The sequence below is a fragment of the Mustelus asterias genome, chromosome 21 (assembly GCF_964213995.1).
Source record: "Mustelus asterias chromosome 21, sMusAst1.hap1.1, whole genome shotgun sequence".
NCBI classification, from domain to species: Eukaryota; Metazoa; Chordata; class Chondrichthyes; order Carcharhiniformes; family Triakidae; genus Mustelus; species Mustelus asterias.
Genome location: NC_135821.1, coordinates 81,532,839 through 81,555,886, shown reverse-complemented (window position 1 = coordinate 81,555,886; position 23,048 = coordinate 81,532,839). Strand labels below are relative to the sequence as shown.

The 23,048-nt window shown below is 45.8% G+C and overlaps 1 protein-coding gene across 1 annotated transcript in view; it reads left to right on the top strand.

Moving 5' to 3' along the window:
* Nucleotides 1–442: 442 nt before the first annotated feature.
* Nucleotides 443–23,048, top strand: part of LOC144509456 (alpha-taxilin-like) — a 119,783-nt gene continuing 97,177 nt past the window's right edge. The window contains exon 1 of the mRNA XM_078238358.1: nt 443–604. The gene's annotated coding sequence lies outside the window, so the exon portion shown is untranslated. The remainder of the gene's footprint in view (nt 605–23,048) is intronic.

Here is a 23,048-nt window from a genome sequence, read left to right as displayed (position 1 = left end):
TCGGCCAACGTTGTCTACCTGATACGCTGCAGGAAAGGATGTCCCGAGGCATGGTACACTGGAGAGACCATGCAGACGCTGCGACAACGGATGAATGAACACCGCTCGACAATCACCAGGCAAGACTGTTCTCTTCCTGTGGGGGAACACTTGAGCAGTCATGGGCATTCAGCCTCTGATCTTCGGGTAAGCGTTCTCCAAGGCGGCCTATAGAGTTTGTGTCTTTATATGCCCTGTTTGTGAACAGAACTCCCACTCACCTGACGAAGGAGCAGCGCTCCGAAAGCCTGTGGCTCGTGCTACCAAATAAACCTGTTGGACTTTAACCTGGTTTGTGACACTTCTTACACTGTAAAGCCCACCCACAACCCCCCGCGGCATCACATCTGCCGCAGACCGGAAGTCTGGGTTTCTCCAATCAGATTGGTTTTCTGCTGACGTCAGACAGCGGACGGCAGCATGCCAACGGAAGAACGTAACGATACTTCCGGTTAGTGTCGGAGAGGATCCGGAATTTCGGGCGAGTAGGGACGGAGTGGCCGCGTCGCTGGAGACTGCGCTGAGAGGCAGCAATAGACCGAGCTCCGTGTGCCACTTGTCCGCGGTGAGTGAATGTCCGGCCCGGGTTTGCCCCGGGATTGGGGCCGGGGGTCGGCCCCGGGACTGGGGCCGGGGGTCGGCCCCGGGACTGGGGCCGGGGGTCGGCCCCGGGACTGGGGCCGGGGGTCGGCCCCGGGACTGGGGCCGGGGGTCGGCCCCGGGACTGGGGCCGGGGGTCGGCCCCGGGACTGGGGCCGGGGGTCGGCCCCGGGACTGGGGCCGGGGGTCGGCCCCGGGACTGGGGCCGGGGGTCGGCCCCGGGACTGGGGCCGGGGGTCGGCCCCGGGCCGGGGGTCGGCCCCGGGACTGGGGCCGGGGGTCGGCCCCGGGACTGGGGCCGGGGGTCGGCCCCGGGACTGGGGCCGGGGGTCGGCCCCGCTGCCGATGAAGCTCGGTTGATGTTTGTTGCGCAATGTCGCCGTCACAATTCCCCCTCCTGCCAGTTTGTTCATTAATCTGCCCGGGGTTTGTGCAGATCAGCCCGGCCCTGGAGTTGTTCATTAGCTGGTAAAAATTGCTGAGTTTTACCGTTAAAATCTTTACGATTTGACAATCCGTAAGTTTTTTTCCTCTAGCCCTTTGGTCAGGAGCAAAATAGAACTATTCTGGATTGCTCCAAAAGCATGTCACATAATGTGATTAATGTGCTGTTTTCCAGTAAGTAGTTTTTAACTGTTCCATGTTGGACTGCACTCTGATTCTCCGCAGATGCTGCCAGACCTGCTGAGTGTTTCCAGCATTTTCTGTTTTTATTTCAGATTTCTAGCATCCACAGTAATTTGCTTTTATATTATGAAGAGAAATTCTTGTTAGGCAAGCGAATCAAAGGTTATCAGGGGAGATGGGAATGCGGAGCCCGAACACTCAGATCAGCCATGATCTTTCTGAATAATAGAGCAGGCTTGAGGGGTCAAATGGCCTACTTCTCCTATTTTGTACGTTTGTATGCATAAATACTCCAATTATCAAAATTAATCACAAGAATCGAGAGCAGTAGTAGACCATACAGTCCATTGTGGTTCCTCTACCTTTAACGTGATACTGCTGATCTTTAATTCCATGTTCCTGCCTGCTTCCTAGATCCATTGATTCCGAGACATCAAAAATCTGTCATCCTTAAATATATTCAATAATGGAGCATCCTTAAACGTCTGGAGTAGAGTCATTGAGGTTTACAGCACGGAAACAGGCCCTTCAGCCCAACTTATGCTGCCCAGTTTTTACCACTAAGCTAGTCTGAATTGCCCGCTTTTGACCGTATCCCTCTATACCCATCTTACCCATGTAACTGTCCAAATGCTTTTTAAAAGACAAAATTGTATCCGCCTCTACCACTACCTCTGGCAGCTTGTTCCAGACACCACCCTGTGTGAGAAAAAAGTGAATCGTGTGGAGGACGGAGAAGATCTGCAGAGAGATTTGGACAGGCTGAGTGAGTGGGCGAGGATATGGCAAATGGAGTATAACGTTGAGAAATGCGAGGTTATACACTTTGGAGGAAATAATAACAAATGGGATTACTATCTCAATGGAAACAAATTAAAACATGCTACCGTGCAAAGGGACCTGGGGGTCCTTGTGCATGAGACGCAAAAGCCCAGTCTGCAGGTACAACAGGTGATCAAGAAGGCAAATGGGATGTTGGCCTATATTGCGAGGGGGATAGAATATAAAAGCAGGGATGTCTTGATGCACCTGTACAGGGCATTGGTGAGGCCGCAGCTGGAATACTGTGTGCAGTATTGGTCCCCTGATATGAGGAAGGATATATTGGCATTGGAGGGAGTGCAGAGAAGGTTCACCAGGTTGATACCGGAGATGAGGGGTTTGGATTATGAGGAGAGGCTGAGGAGATTGGGTTTGTACTCGTTGGAGTTTAGAAGGATGAGGGGGGATCTTATGGAGACTTATAAGATAATGCGGGGGCTGGATAGGGTGGAGGCGGAGAGATTCTTTCCACTTCGTAAGGAAGTTAAAACTAGAGGACACAGCCTCAAAATAAAGGGGGGTCGGTTTAAGACAGAGTTGAGGAGGAACTTCTTCTCCCAGAGGGTGGTGAATCTCTGGAATTCTCTGCCCACTGAGGTGGTGGAGGCTACCTCGCTGAATATGTTTAAAGCGCGGATGGATGGATTCCTGATCGGTAAGGGAATTAAGGGTTATGGGGATCAGGCGGGTAAGTGGTACTGATCCACGTCAGATCAGCCATGATCTTATTGAATGGCGGGGCAGGCTCGAGGGGCTAGATGGCCTACTCCTGCTCCTATTTCTTATGTTCTTATGGACACTTTCGTATCTCTCCCCTCTCACCTTAAACCTATGTCCTCTAGTTTTAGACTCCCCTACCTTTGGGAAAAAATGTTGACTAGCTGATCTATGCCCCACATTATTTTATAGACCTCTATATGATCACTCCTTAGCCTCCTTACGCTCCAGGGAAAAAAGACCTAGTCTATCCAGCCCCTCCTTTTGGCTCAAACCATCAGGTGCCGGTAGCATTCTAGTAAGGCTTTTCTGCACTCTTTCTAGTTTAATAATATCCTTTTTATAACAGGGTGACCAGAACTGTACACAGTATCCCAAGTGTGGCCTTACCAATGTCTTGTACAACTTCAACAAGACGCCCCAACTCCTGTATTCAATGTTCTGACTAATGAAACCAAGCATGCTGAATGCCTTCTTCACTACTCTGTCCACCTGTGACTCCACTTTCAAGGATCTATGAACCTGTGCCCGTAGATCTTTGTTCTGTAACTCTCCCCAACACCCTACCATTAACTGAGTAAGTCCTGCCCTGGTTCGATCTACCAAAATGCATCATCTTGCATTTATCCAAATTAAACCCTATCTGCCATTCATCAGCCCACTGGCCCAATTGATCAAGATCCCATTGCAATCCTAGATAACCACCTTCACTATCCACTATGCCACCAATCTTGGTGTCATCTGCAAATTTACTAAACATGTCTCCTATATTCTCATCTAAATCATTAATATAAATGACAAATAACAGTGGATCCAGCACAGATCCCTGAGGCACACCTAGCACAGTCTAATAATTTACAACCTTTTCAGTGAAGAAATTCCTTCTCATCTCAATCATCAATGATTGTCCTCTTATCCTGAGATTGTGCCCCCTATGTTCCCCAGCCAATCTAGAAAAACTTCAAAATGCCTATCCATTCTCAATTCTCTGGGTGTCAGCTGTGTCTCAGTCTTTTCAGCTTCAAAGTTATCATTGCATATGATGAATAGCTAGATAATTTCAGTCTTTATTTCTACAATACTCATTCCAATTGCCAATTTACTTAAAGTATTTTTGCTAAGTCCCTTTGTTTATTACATAAAGTGTTTGATAAAAAGTTTCAAATCTTTATTCCTAATTTGGAATATTTGTTTAATATCCAGTTCACATTTCGGAGTTTGTAAATCCCAGTAAGATTTACATAATTTATTTCTTTTATAAGGTTTTCTTTCCAATATTTCTATCACCCCAGTGTACGCATGGACGCATGATGCATATGGGTTACTGCGTAGCTGGGAGGGATCAAAGGGGTTCTGAAAGTGGCCTGAACTGCAATAAACAAATCTTGAAAAGTTGATTTTGTTTTAGCATCCTGCACCCTTTGGCTGTATTATTGTTTAAAAGTGGCCATTTTTAAACACGCTTATTTTACTTAATCTCTTCATCCACTTTTTTAATCCATCTTCTGTAGGAGGTGGTTTTTGCTGACATAATTCCAAGAGCAGAATGCTTGCTTTTATAAATCAGAATTAATATAGTTTTGCAGCTAGGTTAGGGTTACATTACTTAGAAATATTCAATCTTGTGTATAGATCAATCGCTGACTTTTGATCAAAAAATCCTAACACTTTCAGGTTACCATCCATTCGCCGACTCGCTCCCTCTTGTTGACTCTCCTGGACACTGCATCTTCTGCAGGCTGAATCTCTCTCATCAATTCTCTTGTTCCTCAGTTTCTCTCTTGTGCTCTCACTGTGAGCCAGGACTCAGGAGAGTGTTCCATTCCCAGAGGCAGAGTGCTCCCACATGCGCCAGGCAGGTGACACGCTCTGTTGGCCCAGCTGCAAAACAACAGTGAAATGAAAATCCTGAAGTCTGGTATCATATCCAAGAACATTACTGGATTTCAACTCCTTGAAAATATCACTCATGTTTAAGTTGGCACTTTTTACCTGGAAATTTTGACTCAAAAGTTGACTTTCAGGCTGTTATGATCCCAGCCTGATACTATTGGACAAATTAGATCCCAGGGTGGAACCTGACTTGATAGATCCAAATTTTTATTTTTTATTTGGAAACATGGAAGGCAACTACTGACGAGTGTCACAAAGTCTGCTGATGGACTTTTTAAAAAAAAAAAAATTTATTAAACAAGAAAAGATGAACTTTTTTGCAATAAGCTTTGCGCAGGTGAAGTGGGAGACAGCCTGAGCGAGGCAGCCAGAGTGGGATTGAAACTTGGTAATTTGGAGCAGTTTGGTGATTCGGTATAGAGTTTTTTGTTTTCTTCTTGCATTGTAACCGTTAATATGCAGAGAGAGATCCAGAGAGCATCTTGGGAAGGTGAGTGATATAAAGACCTTGGGTATCTGCAGTGATAAGTGAAGGTAAGAGTTTAATAAATTTTCTTAAATTTAATTGGTGATAGAAATGTCAGTCAGTGGGGTTAAGTGCTGCACTTGAGATGTGGGAGGTCCATGATGGTTCCTGCGTCTCGGACGACTACATCTGCAGGAAGTGCACCTTATTGCAGCTCCTCACAGACCGCATGGATAGGTTGGAACAGCAGTTGGATGCACTTAGGAGCATGAGGGTGGCGGAAAGCGTCATAGATAGGAGCTTTGGAGACGTGGTCACACCCAAGGTGCAGGCAGATAGATGGGTGACCGCTAGAAGGGGCAGGCAGTCAGTGCAGGAATCCCCTGTGGTCGTACCCCTCTCTAACAAGTATCCCATTATGGATACTGTTGGGGGGATGGTCTATCAGGGGATAGCAGCAGCCAGAGCAGTGGCACCACGACTGGCTCTGTTGTTAAGCAGGGAGGGACAAAGAGCACTAGAGCAATAGTTATAGGGGACTGTATAGTTAGGGGTACAGATAGGTGTTTCTGTGGCTCCAGGATGGTATGTTGCCTCCCTGGTGCGAGGGTCCAGGATGTCTCTGAATGGGCAGAAAGCTTTCTAAAGGGAGAGGGCGAACAGTCAGAGGTCATGATACATATTGACTTAGGTAGAGAGAGTGATGAGGTCCTGCAGCAGCAGTTTAAGAAGTTAGGTAGAAAGTTAAAAAGCAGGACCTCCAGGCTTGTAATCTCAGGATTACTCCCTGTGCTGGTGTGGGAGAGTTTCAGATATCTGGACTATTGGGATCTCTTCCAGGGCAGGTGGGACCTGTACAAGAAGGATGGGTTACATCTAAACTGAAGGGGCATAAATATTCTGGCTGGGAGGTTCACTAGTGTCACACGGGAGGATTTAAACTAGTTTGGCAGGGTGTGGGAACCAAAGCAAAGGTGAATTATCTGAAGGGGAGCCAGAGAGTAGGGCCAGTAAGACTCAGTGGAAGAGCAGGCAGGGTGTGGTTGCTGATCAAAGGAGGTCTGGTGGACTGAAGTGTATTTGTTTAAATGCGAGAAGTGTAACAGGTAAGGCAGATGAACTTGGATTAGTACTTGGGACTATGATGTTGTTGCCTTTACAGAGACTTAGTTAAGGGAAGGACAGGATTGGCAGTTTAACATTCCAGGATACAGATGTTTCAGGTGGGATAGAGGGGGATGTAAAAGGGGTGGGGGAGTTGCACTACTGGTTAAGGAGAATATAGTAAGAAGTTTAACAACACCAGGTTAAAGTCCAACAGGTTTATTTGGTAGCAAAAGCCACACAAGCTTTCGAGGCTCTGAGCCCCTTCTTCAGAAGCTTCCCCTGAAGAAGGGGCTCAGAGCCTCGAAAGCTTGTGTGGCTTTTGCTACCAAATAAACCTGTTGGACTTTAACCTGGTGTTGTTAAACTTCTTACTGTGTTTACCCCAGTCCAACGCCGGCATCTCCACATCATAAGGAGAATATCACAGCTGTACTACGGAAGGACACCTCGGAGGGCTTATACAGTGAGGCAATATGGGTAGAGGTCAGGAATAAGGAGGGTGTAGTCACAATGTTGGGGGTTTACCAAAAGCCTCCCAATAGCCAGCAGGAGATAGAGGAAGAGATATGTGGGCAGTTTTTGGCAGGGTGTAAAAGTAACAGTTGTTGTGGTGGGAGATTTTAACTTCCCCTATATTGACTGGGACTCACTTAGGGGCGTGGATGGGGCAGAGTTTGTAAGAAGCATCCAGGAGGGCTTCTTGAAACAGTATGTAGATAGTCCAACTAGGGAAGGGGCCGTACTGGACCTGGTATTGGGGAATGGGCCCGGCCAGGTGGTCGACGTTTCAACAGGGGAGCAGTTTGGGAACAGTGACCACAATTCAGTAAGCTTTAAGATACTGATGGATAAAGATAAGTGTAGTCCTCAGGTGAAGGTGCCTCACACTTTCAATTCCTCCTTTCATCCTCAGTTGGAATCTTGCGTTCGTATGTCATCTTCACACATTTTCCTATCACTTGGACATAATCTCTCATTTTGTTTTAAGCAGACTGTCTGTTCAGGCAATGTTCTTTTGTCAGATTTGTGGTATCCCTCTGCCTTTCCCCACAACTTATGTCAGACTCCTATTTATTGACTACAGCTCAGCCTTCGACACCATTATTCCTACAAAATTCATCTCTAAGCTCCGTGGACTAGGGCTCGGTTCCTCAGTCTGCAACTGTTTGCTAGACTTCCGAACCCACAGACTGCAATCAGTAAGGATAGGCAACATAACCTCCTCCAGGATTATCCTCAACACCAGTGTCCCACAAGGCTGTGTCCGCAGCCCCTTACAATGCTCCTTATACACATGACTGTGTGGCCAAATTCCCCTCCAATTCAATTTTTAGGTTTGCTGATGGCACCACTAGTGGATCAGATTTCAAACAATGATGAAATGGTGTACAGAAAAGAGACAATCTGGCGAATTGGTGTGATGACAATCTCTCCCTCAATAATAGTCTGCCATTTGTTTCTCCATTTAAAGCAGAGAACTTCACATTTATCCATGTTATACTGTATCTGCCACACATTTGAGCTATCAGTCAACATGTTTAGATCACCTGAAGCCTCTTCAATCCTCCTCACCACACTCATTCCCATCATGTCAGCAAACTTGGAAATATTACATTCGTTTCCCATATCCAACTCATTGATGCATATTGTGAGTAGCTGAATCCCGAGCACTGATCCCTGCAGGGACCTAATCCTGCCATTGCCACAGTCTGCCATTTTGGAAAAGACCCATTTATTCCTACTCTCTGTTTCTGTTTGCAAACCCATTCTCAATCCATAACAATATATTACCCCCAATCCCATGTACTTTAATTCTGCACACTAATGTTTTATTTGGGACTTTATCAAATGATTTCTAAAAATCCAATGCATCACATCCACTGGTTCACCCTTATCTAATATTCTAGTTGTGTCCTCAAATATTTCCGGGTTTTTCAAACGTGATTTCCCTTTCATAAATCAATATTGCCTTTGCCTAATCTGTTTGATATTTTCTTAGTGTCCAGTTATCATATTTATAATAGACTCTAACGTTGTGCCTATTTACTATGCGTTTGATAAGGTCCCCCACAGTTGGCTTATGATGAAAGTGAGGAGGTGTGGGATAGAGGGAAAGTTGGCCGATTGGATAGGTAACTGGCTATCTGATCGAAGACAGAGGGTGATGGTGGATGGAAAATTTTCGGACTGGAGGCAGGTTGCTAGCGGAGTGCCGCAGGGATCAGTGCTGGGTCCTCTGCTATTTGTGATTTTTATTAATGACTTGGAGGAGGGGGCTGAAGGGTGGATCAGTAAATTTGCTGATTACACCAAGATTGGTGGAGTAGTGGATGAGGTGGAGGGCTGTTGTAGACTGCAAAGAGACATAGATAGGATGCAAAGCTGGGCTGAAAAATGGCAGATGGAGTTTAACCCTGATAAATGTGAGGTGATTCATTTTAGTAGAACAAATTTAAATCCGGATTACAGGGTCAAAGGTAGGGTTCTGAAGACTGGAGAAACAGAGAGATCTTGGGGTCCATATCCACAGATCTCTGAAGATTGCCACTCAAGTGGATAGAGCTTTGAAGAAGGCCTATAGTGTGTTAGCTTTTATTAACAGGGGGTTGGAGTTTAAGAGCCGTGGGGTTATGTTGCAACTGTACAGGACTTTGGTGAGACCACATTTGGAATATTGTGTGCAGTTCTGGTCACCTCACTATAAGAAGGATGTGGAAGCGCTGGAAAGAGTGCAGAGGAGATTTACCAGGATGCTGCCTGATTTGGAGGGTAGGTCTTATGAGGAAAGGTTGAGGGAGCTGGGGCTGTTCTCTCTGGAGCGGAGGAGGCTGAGGGGAGACTTAATAGAGGTTTATAAAATGATGAAGGGGATAGATAGAGTGAACGTTCAAAGACTATTTCCTCAGGTGGATGGAGCTATTACAAGGGGGCATAACTATAGGGTTCATGGTGGGAGATATAGGAAGGATGTCCGAGGTAGGTTCTTTACTGGATAGCTATCTGGATAATGTGTATAAAGAGAAAGTCACGTCCCTTAGACTGACTAACGTAGCTGGGGGGTCAGGGACAACAGGGAATGGCTGCGGGTGAGGCGGGCAGTGGGGGGAAGAAGGCGGGCAGAGGGGGGAAGAAGGGAAGTAGTTTGCGGGAGGTAAAGTCCCAAGAACCTCAGCCCTTAAATCTGTGTAACAGGTTTGAGGTTCTTGCCACCAGTGTAGATGGAAAAATGACTGCGAGAAGGACGAGCAAACTGTCGGCAGTACCAGGGTGCAGGGTGCTGCTGCAACGGAGAAATCCAAGAGAAATGTAGTAGTAATTGGGGATAGTGTAGTTAACGGCATAGACACTGTTCTCTGTGACCAGGAGAAGCAATACCGTAGGTTGTGTTGCCTGCCTGGTGCTCGGGTCCACGATGTATCATCTGGGTTGCAGAGGAATCTGGAGTGGGAGGGTGAAAATCCAGTTGTCGTGGTCCATGTAGGTGCCAATGACAAAGACAAAGCAGGAACTAAGGATCTACAGAGGGAGTACGAAGAGCTGGGGAACAAATTAAAAAGCAGAACCAACAAGGTGGTAATCTCTGGACTACCTGAGCCACACACAAATTGGCGCAGGGTTAATAGGATTAAGGAGACGAATGTGTGGCTCAAGGATTGGTGTGGGAGGAATGGGTTCGAATTCATGGGGCATTGGCACCAGTATTTGGGCAGATGGGACCTGTATAGATGGGATGGTCTCCGTTTGAACCGTGCTGGGACCAGAGTCCTAGCGAATTGTATCGCTAGGGCTGTAGATAGGGCTTTAAACTAATTTATTGGGGGGAGGGTGCAGAGGTAAGAGGAATTACAAAATTAATGGTAGAGGAGAGGGAGCGAGTGCAAGTGAATGAGGGCATTCAAGTAGTTAAAGGAGTAGAGGGCGAGGGAGAGGTTGATAGCGTTTCATCAAATCGGGTCCAGATAAAAGCTGGAATAAAGACACTTTGCCCGAATGCAAGAAGCATTCAGAACAAAGTTAATGAGTTGATGGTGCAAATCAGCACTAATGGGTATGATCTAGTGGCCATTACAGAAACGTGGCTGCACGGAGACCAGGACTGGGAGATGAATATCCAGGGGTATCAGGCATTTAGGAAGAATAGACAGGAAGGAAAAGGTGGTGGGGTAGCTCTGTTAATAGAAGATAATATCAGGGTAGTAGTGAGGGATGACATAGGCTCTAAGGAACAAAACGTGGAATCGTTATGGGTAGAAATAAGGAATAGTAGGGGGAGAAAGACACTAGTAGGCATGGTCTATAGGCCCCCAAATAATAATGTTGAGGTGGGGAGGGCTATAAACAAGCAAATAATGGATGCGTGCAAAAATGGAACGGCAATAATCTTGGGGGACTTCAACCTGCATATTGATTGGCTGACTCAAGTTGGAAGGGGTGGGATGGAGGAAGAGTTCTTAGAATGCTGTCGGGATAGTTACCTTGAACAGTATGTCACAGAACCGACGAGGGAACGAGTTATCTTAGATCTGGTAATGTGTAACGAGGTAGGTAGAATTAAGGATGTTCTTGTGAAGGACCCTCTTGGGTCAAGTGATCACAATATGGTCGAATTTCTGATACAAATGGAAGAGGAGAAAGTAGGGTCCCATACCAGTGTCTTCTGTTTGAACAGAGGGAAGTACGATAGGATGAGGGCTGAATTGGGTAAGGTGGACTGGGAGAGAAGACTGGTAGGTAGGACCGCTGAGGAACAGTGGAGGATTTTTAAGGAGATCCTTTTCAGTACTCAGCAACAATATATTCCGGTGATAAAGAAGGGCTGTAAGAAAAGGGATAACCAGCCGTGGATAACGAAGGAAATGAAGGAGAGTATTAAGTTAAAGACTGATGCGTACAGAGTGCCCAAAAATAGTGGAGAATCGGAAGATTGGGAAAACTTTAAGAAACAACAAAGAACGACTAAGAAAGCGATAAAGAAAGGAAAGATAGGTTATGAAGCTAGGCTAGCTCTAAATATAAAAAATGATAGTAAAAGCTTTTACAAATATATAAAAAGGAATAGAGTGGCAAGAGTGAATGTTGGACCCTTGGAGGACGAGAGGGGGGATTTAATAGTGGGAAATGAGGAAATGGCTGAAACTTTAAATAAGTTTTTTGTGTCGGTCTTCACGGTGGAAGACACAAATAGTTTACCGAATATTAACGATAGAGGGTTGGTAGGAGGAGAGGTACTCAATACAATTAATGTTAACAGGGAGGCGGTGCTTGGTAGACTAACGGGACTGAAGGTGGACAAGTCCCCGGGCCCGGATGGAATGCATCCCAGGGTACTGAAAGAAATGTCAGAGGTAATAGTGGATGCGTTAGTGGTTATTTATCAAAATTCGTTGGATTCTGGGGTAGTGCCGGCGGATTGGAAAACGGCTAATGTTACGCCGCTGTTTAAAAAAGGAAATAGACAAAAGGCTGGTAACTACAGGCTGGTTAGCTTAACGTCTGTAGTTGGGAAAATGCTGGAATCAATCATGAAAGAAGAAATAGCAGGCCATCTGGATAAGAATGGTTCGATTAAGCAGGCGCAGCATGGATTCATGAGGGGAAAGTCGTGCTTGACGAACTTGTTGGATTTTTATGAAGATGTGACTAGTGCGGTTGACGGAGAGGAACCGGTGGATGCGGTGTTTTTGGATTTCCAAAAGGCGCTTCATAAGGTGCCTCACAAAAGGTTGCTGAAGAAGATTGGGTCACACGGAGTTGGGGGTAGGGTGTTAGCGTGGATTGGTGATTGGCTATCCGACAGGAAGCAGAGAGTCGGAATAAACGGGTGCTTTTCTGGTTGGCGGATGGTAACTAGTGGCGTGCCGCAGGGATAGGTACTGGGGCCTCAACTATTTACCATTTATATAGACGATCTGGAGGAGGGGACTGAGTGTAGGGTAACAAAGTTTGCAGATGACACAAAGAAAAGTGGAAAAGTGAATCGTGTGGAGGGCGTAGAAGGTCTGCAGAGAGATTTGGACAGGCTGAGTGAGTGGGCGAGGATCTGGCAGATGGAGTATAACGTTAACAAATGCGAGGTTATTCACTTTGGAAGAAATAATAGCAAATTGGATTATTATCTAAATGGAAAGAAATTACAACATGCTGCTGTGCAGAGGGACCTGGGGGTCCTTGTGCATGAGATGCAAAAACCCAGTCAGCAGGTGCAACAGGTGATCAAGAAGACAAATGGGATGATGGCCTATATCGCAAGGGGGATAGAATATAAAAGCAGAGATGTCTTGCTGCATCTGTACAGGGCATTGGTGAGGCCGCAGCTGGAATACTGTGTGCAGTATTAGAACATAGAACATTACAGCGCAGTACAGGCCCTTCGGCCCTCGATGTTGCGCCGACCAGTGGTACCAATCTAAAGACCCTCTAATCTACACTATTCCAATATCATCCATATGTTTGTCCAATAACCACTTGAACGCTCTCAACGTTGACGAGTCCACCACTGCTGCAGGCAGGGCATTCCACGCCCTTACTACTCTCTGAGTAAAGAACCTACCTCTAACATCTGTCCTATATCTCTCACCCCTCAATTTAAAGCTATGTCCCCTCTTGCTAGCCAACACCATCCGAGGAAAAAGGCGCTCACTATCCACCCTATCTAATCCTCTGATCATCTTGTATGCCTCTATTAAGTCACCTCTTAACCTTCTTCTCTCTAACGAAAACAACCTCAAGGCCCTCAGCCTTTCCTCATACGATTTTCCCACCATACCAGGCAACATCCTGGTAAATCTCCTCTGCACCCTTTCCAACACTTCCACATCTTTCCTATAATACGGCGACCAGAACTGTACGCAATACTCCAAATGTGGCCGCACCAGAGTTTTGTACAGTTGCAGCATGACCTCCTGGCTCTGAAACTCAATCCCTCTACCAATAAAAGCTAACACACCGTACGCCGCCTTAACAACCCTATCAACCTGGGTGCCAACTTTCAGGGATCTATGCACATGGACACCCAGATCCCTCTGTTCATCCACACTACCAAGTATCTTACCATTAGCCCAGTACTCTGTATTCCTGTTACTCCTTCCAAAGTGAATCACCTCACACTTTTCCGCATTAAACTCCATTTGCCACCTCTCAGCCCAGCTCTGCAGCTTATCTATATCCCTCTGTAACCTGCCACTTCCCTCCGCACTGTCTACAACTCCACCGACTTTAGTGTCATCCGCAAATTTACTAATCCATCCTTCCACGCCCTCATCCAGGTTATTAATAAAAATGACAAAAAGCAGTGGCCCAAAAACAGATCCTTGCGGTACACCACTAGTAACTGAACTCCAGGATGAATATTTCCCATCAACCACCACCCTTTGTTTTATTACAGCTAGCCAATTCCTGATCCAAACCACTAAATCACCCTCAATCCCATGTGTCTATTTTCTGCAAAAGCTTACCATGGGGAACCTTATCAAACGCTTTACTGAAATCCATATACACCACATCAACCGCTTTACCCTCATCCACCTCTTTGGTCACCTTCTCAAAGAACTCAATAAGGTTTGTGAGGCACGACCTACCCTTCACAAAACCGTGCTGACTATCCCTAATCAAATTATTCCTTTCCAGGTGATTATAAATCCTATCTCTTATAATCCTTTCCAATACTTTGCCCACAACAGAAGTAAGGCTCACCGGTCTATAATTACCAGGGTTGTCCCTACTCCCCTTTTTGAACAAGGGGACAACATTTGCTGTCCTCCAGTCTTCTGGCACCGTTCCTGTAGACAATGACGACACAAAGATCAAAGGCTCTGCAATCTGCTCTCTAGCCTCCCAGAGAATCCTAGGATAAATCCCATCCGGCCCAGGGGACTTATCTATTTTTACCCTTTCCAGAATTGCTAACACCTCCTCCTTATGAACATCAATACCATCCAGTCCAACAGCCTGCATCTCAGTACTCCCCTCAACAACACTGTGTCCCTCCAGTGTGAATACCGACGAAAAATATTCATTTAGTGCCTCTCCTATCTCTTCAGACTCCACACACAACTTCCCACTCCTGTCCTTGACTGGCCCTAATCTTACCCTAGTCATTCTTTTACTCCTGACATACCTATAGAAAGCTTTCGGGTTTTCCTTGATCCTACCTGCCAAAGACTTCTCATGTCCCCTCCTGGCTCTTAACTCTTTCTTTAGGTCCTTCCTGGCTAACTTGTAACTCTCAAACGCCCTAACTGAGCCTTCACATCTCATCTTAACATAAGTCTCCTCCTTCCTCTTCACAAGAGATTCAACCTCCTTAGTAAACCACGGTTCCCTCACACGTCTGCTTCCTCCCTGCCTGACAGGTACATATTTATCAAGGACGCGTAGTAGCTGTTCCTTGAACAAGTTCCACATTACAATTGTGCCCATCCCCTGCAGTTTCTTTCCCCAACCTATGCCAGCTAAATCTCGCCTAATCGCATCATAATTTCCTTTCCCCCAGCTATAACTCTTGCCCTTTGGCATATACCTATCCTTTTCCATTGCTAAAGTAAACGTAATCGAATTGTAGTCACTGTCACCAAAGTGCTCACCTACCTCCAAATCTAACACCTGGCCTGGTTCATTACCCAGTACCAAATCCAATGTGGCCTCGCCTCTTGTTGGTCTATCTACATACTGCGTCAGGAAGCCTTCCTGCACACACTGGACAAAAACCGACCCCTCTAATGTACTCGAACTATAGCTTTTCCAGTCAATATTTGTAAAGTTAAAGTCCCCCAGTACAACTACCCTGTTACTTTCGCTCCTATCCAGAATCATCTTTGCAATCTTTTCCTCTACATCTCTGGAACTTTTCGGAGGTCTATAAAAAAACTCCCAACAGGGTGACCTCTCCTTTCCTGTTTCTAACCTCAGCCCAAACTACCTCAGTAGATGAGTCCTCATCAAATGTCCTTTCTGCCACCGTAATACTGTCCTTAACTAACAATGCCACACCTCCCCCTCTTTTACCACCTTCCCTGCACTTACTGAAACATCTAAACCCTGGAACCTGCAACAACCATTCCTGTCCCTACTCTATCCATGTCTCCGAGATGGCCACAACATCGAAATCCCAGGTACCAACCCATGCTGCAAGCTCACCCACCTTATTCCGGATGCTCCTGGCGTTGAAGTATACACACTTCAAACCGCCTTCCTGCCTGCCAGTACACTCCTGCAACTCTGAAACCTCATCCATGACCTCACTACTCTCAACCTCCTGGACACCGGAGCTACAATTCAGGTACCCACCCCCCTGCTGAATTAGTTTAAACCCTCCCGAAGAGCATTAGCAAATTTCCCCCCCAAGATACTGGTACCCCTCCGGTTCAAGTGCAGACCATCCTGTTTGTAGAGGTTCCACCTACCCCAGAAAGAGCCCCAATTGTCCAGGTATCTGAATCCCTCCCTCCTGCACCATCCCTGTAACCACGTGTTCAACTGCTCTCTCTCCCTATTCCTCTCCTCACTATCACGTGGCACGGGTAACAAACCAGAGATAACAACTTTGTTTGTTCTAGCCCTAAGCTTCCACCCTAACTCCCTGAATTTCTGCCTTACATCCCCATCCCTTTTCCTACCTATGTCTTGAGTGCCTATGTGAACCGCAACTTGGGGCTGGTCCCCCTCCCCCTTAAGGATATCGAAAACACGATCCGAGACATCGCGGACTCTGGCTCCTGGGAGGCAACACACCGACCGCGAGTCTCTCTCGTTCCCGCAGAATCTCCTATCCGTCCCTTTAACTATGGAGTCCCCAATAACTAATCCTCTACTCCTCTCCCCCCTTCCCTTCTGAGCAACAAGGACAGACTCTGATCCAGTGACCTGTACACCATGGCTTACCCCTGCTAAGTCGTCCCCCCCCAACAGCATCCAAAAGTGTACTATCCCCAATTTCTACTACATTCCTTGTTTCTCCCCCCACTTGGATGGCTCCCTGTACCCTGGTGCTGTGGTCAGTTTGCTCATCCTCCCTTTCCCTCCCCTTCTGAGCTGCCGGGCCGGACTCTGCGCCGGAGGCACGGCCACTGTTGCTTCCCCCAGGTGGGCTGCTCCCCCCAACAGTACTTAAACAGGAGTACTTATTTTTAAGGTGCACAGCCACTGGGGTACTCTCTAGTACCTGACCTTTCCCCTTCCCCTTCCTAACCGTGACCTACTTGTCTGTCTCTCGTGGCCCCGGTGTGACCACCTGCCTGTAACTCCTATCTATCACCTCTTCATTCTCCCTAACCAGACGAAGGTCATTGAGCTGCAGTTCCAGTTCCCCAACGCGGTCCCTTAAGAGCTGCAGCTCGACGCACCTGGTGCAGATATGGACGTCCGGGAGGTTAGCTGACTCCAGGACCTCCCACATCAGACACTGAGAACAACAAACTGGCCTCACAATCATAATTCCCCCTTTCTTCCGATGACACAGGAAAAACTGTCTAAACCTACCCCACCTCTGCCTGTTTACGCCGAAGCCCTGATGAGCCAAAGCCCGTTAGCTCTCACTCTACTTCCCACTCACTCCACTGCCCACTCCCGACGCTGCCCGCTCAAAAGTGTGGCCTGCTTTTAAACCCTCCAAAAACCTTCCCAGGCTTGTCCTGGGCCTACTTCCTGTTTTGCAAAAAAAAGCCTCCGATTTTTAACACACATTTAACTGAAAAATAAATAAATAAATCACATGCAGGAACACACTCCCTTACTCTCAGCCTGCTCCTGTGGGACACTTTATTGGTCCCCTTATTTGCAGAAGGATATATTGGCCTTGGAGGGAGTGCAGAGAAGGTTCACCAGGTTGATACCAGAGATGAGGGGTGTTGACTATGAGGATAGACTGAGCAGATTGGGTTTGTATTCGTTGAATTTAGAAGGCTGAGGGGGGATCTCATAGAGACCTATAAGATAATGAAGGGGCTGGTTAGGGTAGAGATGGAGAGATTCTTTCCACTTAGAAAGGAAACTAGAACTAGAGGGCACAGCCTCAAAATAAAGGGGGGTCGGTTTAGGACAGAGTTGAGGAGGAACTTCTTCTCTCAGAGGGTGGTGAATCTCTGGAATTCTCTGCCCACTGAAGTGGTGGAGGCTACCTCGTTGTATATGTTTAAATCACGGATAGATGGATTCCTGATCGGTAAGGGAATTAGGGGTTATCGGGATCAGGCGGGTAAGTGGAACTGATCCACTTCAGATCAGCCATGATCTTATTGAATGGCGGGGCAGGCTCGAGAGGCTAGATGGCCTACTCCTGCTCCTATTTCTTATGTTCTTATGTTCTTACTCAGAGAGTGGTTGGGGTGTGGAATGGACTGCCTGCAGTGATAGTGGAGTCAGACGCTTTAGGAACATTTAAGCGGTTATTGGATAGGCACATGGAGCACACCAGGATGATAGGGAATGGGGTAGCTTGATCTTGGTTTCAGATAAAGCTCGGCACAACATCGTGGGCCGAAGGGCCTGTTCTGTGCTGTACTGTTCTATGTTCTACTGATGGAGCTTATCAGTCTGTAGTCCCTTGTTTTACGTCTTTCTCACTTGCTCCTTAAATAGCAAGGTGAATTTGCCACCCTCCAATCTGTGTATATATAGCTGCAAGAAAAATAGGATGGTAATAGTAGGGGACTTTAACTTTCCCAAGATTAACTGGCACAGCCATAGCATTAGGGGCTTGGATGGAGAGAAATTTATTGTGTGTGTTCAGGAGGAATTTCTCATTCAGTATGTGGATGGCCCGACTAGAGAGGGGGCAAAACTTAACCTCCTTGGGAAATAAAGGCAGGTGACAGAAGTGTTAGTGAGAGATTACTTTGGGACCAGTGACCATAATTCCATTAATTTTAAGATTGCTATGGAGAATGATAGGTCTGGCCCAAAAGTTAAAATTCTAAATTGGGGCAAGGCCAATTTTGATGGTATCAGACAGGAACTTCCAAAAATTAATTGGGGGAGCCTGTGGGCAGGCAAAGGAACGTCTGGTAAGTGGCTTCAGGGTAAGCACATTCCCTTTTGAGTGAAGGGCAAGGCTGGTAGAAGTAGAGAACCCTGGATGACTCGGGATATTGAGGCCTTGGTCTAAAATAAGAAGGAGGCATATGATATGCATAGGCAGCTGGAGTCAAGTGGCTCCCTTGAAGAGTATAGAAGTTGTCAGAGTAGAGTTGAGAGAAATCAGGAAGGCAAAAAGAGGACATGAGATTGCTTTGGCGGATGAGGCAAAGGAGAATCCAAAGAGCTCTACCAATATATAAACAGCAAAAGAAAAACTAGGGAGAGAGTAGGGCCTCTTAAGGATCAACAAGGTCATCTGTGTGTGGATCCACAGGAGATGAGTGAGATCCTAAATTATTTTTTCAGAGGTTGGTGAGTGTCTGGAATGAGCTGCCAGAGGCAGTAGTAGAGGCGGGTACAATTTTGTGTTTTAAAAAGCAATTAGACAGTTGCATGGGTAAGATTGGTATAGAGGAATATGAGCGAAGTGTGGGCAATTGAGACTAGCTTAGTGGTAAAAACTGGGCGGCATGAACAAGTTGGGCTGAAGGGCCTGTTTCCATGCTGTAAACCTATATGGTTCTGTTGCCACTGTTCCAGAATCTACAGAATTTTAAAAGGTGACAACCAACACATCCATGGTTTCCATGGCTGCCCTCTTTCATACCCTGGGATGTAGATTATCAGAACTTTGGAATTTATCGACTCATTTTTCCAACCCTGTTTTTTCTCATTAAAAGCAAAATACTGCGGATGCTGGAATCTAAAACAAAAATAGAAAAATCTCAGCAGGCCTGACAGCATCTGTGGGGAGAGAATAGAGCCAATGTTTCGAGTCTGGATGACCCTTCGTCAGCGCTGTTTTTCTTGTAATTTTCTTCAATTCCTCCATCTCACTTGTGACACTACTGTTCCTTTAAGAAATGTATTTTTTATATTATGTTCTCTGCAGTTTGTAACCAAGCCTTTTGTTTTTGTTATTGGCACCAAGCTGCCTGATTAGATGTCCTTTTATTGCAGCTTGAATGGTTTAAATGGGATTTTGTTTCTTTTTAACCTGGGTCACATATGATGTCCTGGAGCTTAGCGAGTTTGACCTTTTTGAATTGTTAGGGGGAAGTATGATTGACAGGTCAGGTGGCGAGTTCTTTTACTTGAAGTTTGGCTGCTGTTTTAGTTAGAAGCTGTTTGGTTGGGCAGCAGACTGGAAGTAAGTTTTCTAGCTTCTCCCTGGAGTGAAAATTCTGCTGTCGATAGTTTGAACAAAGAAAATTACAGCACAGGGAAGGCCCTTTGGCCCTCCAAGCCTGCACCGACCATGCTGCCCGACTTAACTAAAACCCCCTACCCTTCCGGGGACCATATCCCTCTATTCCCATCCTATTCATGTATTTGTCAAGACGCCTCTTAAAAGTCACTATCGTATCTGCTTCCGCTGCCTCCCCCGGCAGCGAGTTCCAGGCACCCACTGCCCTCAAAAAAACTTGCCTCGTACATCTCTTTTAAACCTTGCCCCTTGCACCTTAAACCTGTGCCCCCTAGTAATAATAGTTCTCTAGCTAGTAATGAGAGGTAAGGATTGCCTCTGTCTCTTGCAGTGGTTTGCTAGCTAGAGGCCAGCAGTGGCTTTATCTCTACCTTGAGGTCTGCTGGAAGTTACAAAGCTGGGAAGTCCGTTTCAAAGGGCTAAGTTCCAAAATCACGTGAGCATTCTTATTTTCTGGGCTAAACCTGTGGCAGGTATATGTTTATTGTATGGGAACAGTGTGTTTAGTTATTAAAGTTTATACAATATTATGGTTGTTTTTTTTCTTGTTTCTAATTGGTAAAAGCTATTGCTGATTTTCTTTGTGTTGACTGTATTCTTAGATAAACTTTGATAAAAGCTCCATGGTGGGTCATTTGAATCATATCCTAGCAAAATTCAAAGTGCAAAACTTATGGTCTAGGCTGACTTCATGAAATACCTTGGTGTTTCTGACCTGGATTATGTAATACTAGACTCTTGGTTCCCTAGCATCTCTAGGAGGATATTTGTGTCTTCCTCCTTGAAGACAGAACAAAAGTAATTGTTTAATTATTCTGCCACTTCCTTGTTCTCCATTATAAATTCTCCCAATTTGGAATAGCTTCACTAATCTTTTTACTTAGTCATTTGCAGTCCACTTTTATGTTACTTCCATGCTTACTCTTGTACTCTATTTTTCCCCTCTTAATCAATCTCTTTATCCTCCTTTGCTGAATTCTGAACTGCTCCCAATCCTCAGGCTTGCTACTTTTTCTAACAACTTTATATATAAACTATCCTTAATTTCTTTTGCTGGCCATGGTTATGCCACATGTTGTGTTTTTGCACAGAAAGGAATGCATAACTGTTGCAATGCATACATTAGTTCATTATGCCTTTTAATTAAGTTCCCCAATATATTTTCGCCAACTCGCAAATCAAGCACTCGTAGTTTCCTTTGTTTCGATTTAGGACACTAATTTCGGATCGGACCTCTTCACTTTCCATCCTAATGAAGTATCCTGTTTTCATGGTCATGGTTCTTTAAAGGGCCCTGCACTCCAAGATTATTAATTAACTCGTCCTCTTCGCATAATATCAAATCTGGGATACCATGTTCCCTAGTTGGTTTCTCAACTCCAGGAATCCCCCTGCCCGACATTGTTGCTAATTTGATTTGCCCAATCTATATGTAGATTCAAGTCATCCATGATTACTTAGCACCCTTGTTATATGCATCTCACATTTCCAGTTTAATGCTAGCCCTTACTTTGCCACTACTGTTTAGAGACCTATGCACAACTCCCACTACTGTTGTCTGCCCCATGTTGCTCTACCGAGCCTGAATCTACATCTAGATTTTCTGAGCCACCGTCCACTCACCACTGCACTCATTCCATCCTTAACTGACAACGCCGTCCCACCTCCCTTTCTGCCTGTCCTGTCTAAATATCAGATGTTTAGTTCCCAGCCTGATTACCTTCTAGCCATGTCTCCATATCAGACCCTTGTTTATCAATTTGTGTTGTTACTTTGTCTACCTTATTGTGAATGCTCCATGCATTTAGATGTAGTGCCTTTAGACTTGTCTTTTTAACATTTTTGCAGTTTTTTGTACTATGGTCCTATTTGTTGCCAGCCTTTGTTTCCCCAGCCTTCCATGTTTGCTTTCTACTTTTCTTGTCTTTCATTTCTATCTTTGTTTCTTGTTTGTGTCTCCTTCCTCAGATTCCCAACTCCCTGTCACTCTAAACATTCTTCAACAATTCAAACCCTCCCCAACAGCAGGAGCAAATATCCCTGTAAGGAGATTGGCCCTGGTCTTGCTGGGATGCAACCCATCCAGGTTGTACAAACCTGTCTTCTGCTGAATTGATCCGAATGCCTCAGGAATCCAAGTATCTCCTCTTACACCATCTCTCCTGCATGGATTCATTTGATCTATCCTCTTATTGCTGCACTCGCTAGCATGTGGCACTGAGTAATTCTGAGATTACTACCTTTGTAGTCCTTTTTAATTTATTTCCTAGCTCCTTATATTCTGCTTTCAGGACCTCATCCCTCTGAGTTACATCATTGGTACCGATATGGATCACCCTTGCCCATCAGAATGTCTAACAGCAGCTCAGGGATATCCCTGATCCTGGCATCAGGGAGGCAACATCCCATCTTCATGTCATGTCTGCTGCCACAGAAACACCAATCTGTTCCCCTTAATCACAGAATTCCCTCTCACTATTGCGCTCCAACTCTTTTTACTCCTCCCTCCGTTGCCTGCCCCCTCCCATGCAGCTGAGCCCCTCGTGTTGCCACCTACCTGGCTCTTGCTGGATTCCCCAGAGACACCACGTTTCCCAACAGTATCCAAAATGGAAAAGATGGGGATGGACTCAGGAGACTCCTGCACTATCTGCCTAGTGCTTTCACTGTGGTGGTCATCTGCTCCCATTCTGCCTTTGCCCTCCTTACCTGTAGTTTGACCACTTCACTGTACGTGCTATCCACAAAGAACAAAGGAAATTACAGCACAGGAACAGGCCCTTCAGCCCTCCAAGCTTGCACCGACCATGCTGCCTGTCTGAAGTAAAACCCCCTACCCTTCTGGGGACCATATCTCTCTATTCCCATTCTATTCATGTACTTGTCAAGACACCCCTTAAAAGTCACTATCGTATCTGCTTCCACTACCACCTCCTGCAGCGAGTTCCAGGCACCCACCACCCTCTTTGTAAAAAAAAAAAACTTGCTTCGTACATCTCCTTTAAACCTTGCCCCGTCGCACTTTAAACCTATGCCCCCTAGTAATTGACGCTTCTGACTATCCACTCTGTCCATTCCCCTCATAATCTTGTAGACTTCTATCAGGTCGCCCCTCAATCTTCGTCGTTCCAGTGAGAACAAACCAATTTTCTCCAATCTCTCCTCATAGCTAATGCCCTCCATACCAGGCAACATCCTGGTAAATCTTTTCTGTACCCTCTCCAAAGCTTCCACATTCTTCTGGTAGTGTGGCGACCAGAATTGAACACTATATTCCAAGAGTGGCCTAACTAAGATTCTATAAAGCTGCAACATGACTTGCCAATTTTAAAAAATGATCGCATCCTTCCCACATCACACGAGGAATATTCCACAGGTGGTGAGCATACTTACTACCATGGCTTAGTGTAATAACTCATCACAGTGATGTTACTTTTTTAATCTTGCCCCTCTCTCCGGACTCTTCATTGAATTCTTGCCACTTTCTCCACGCTGTTT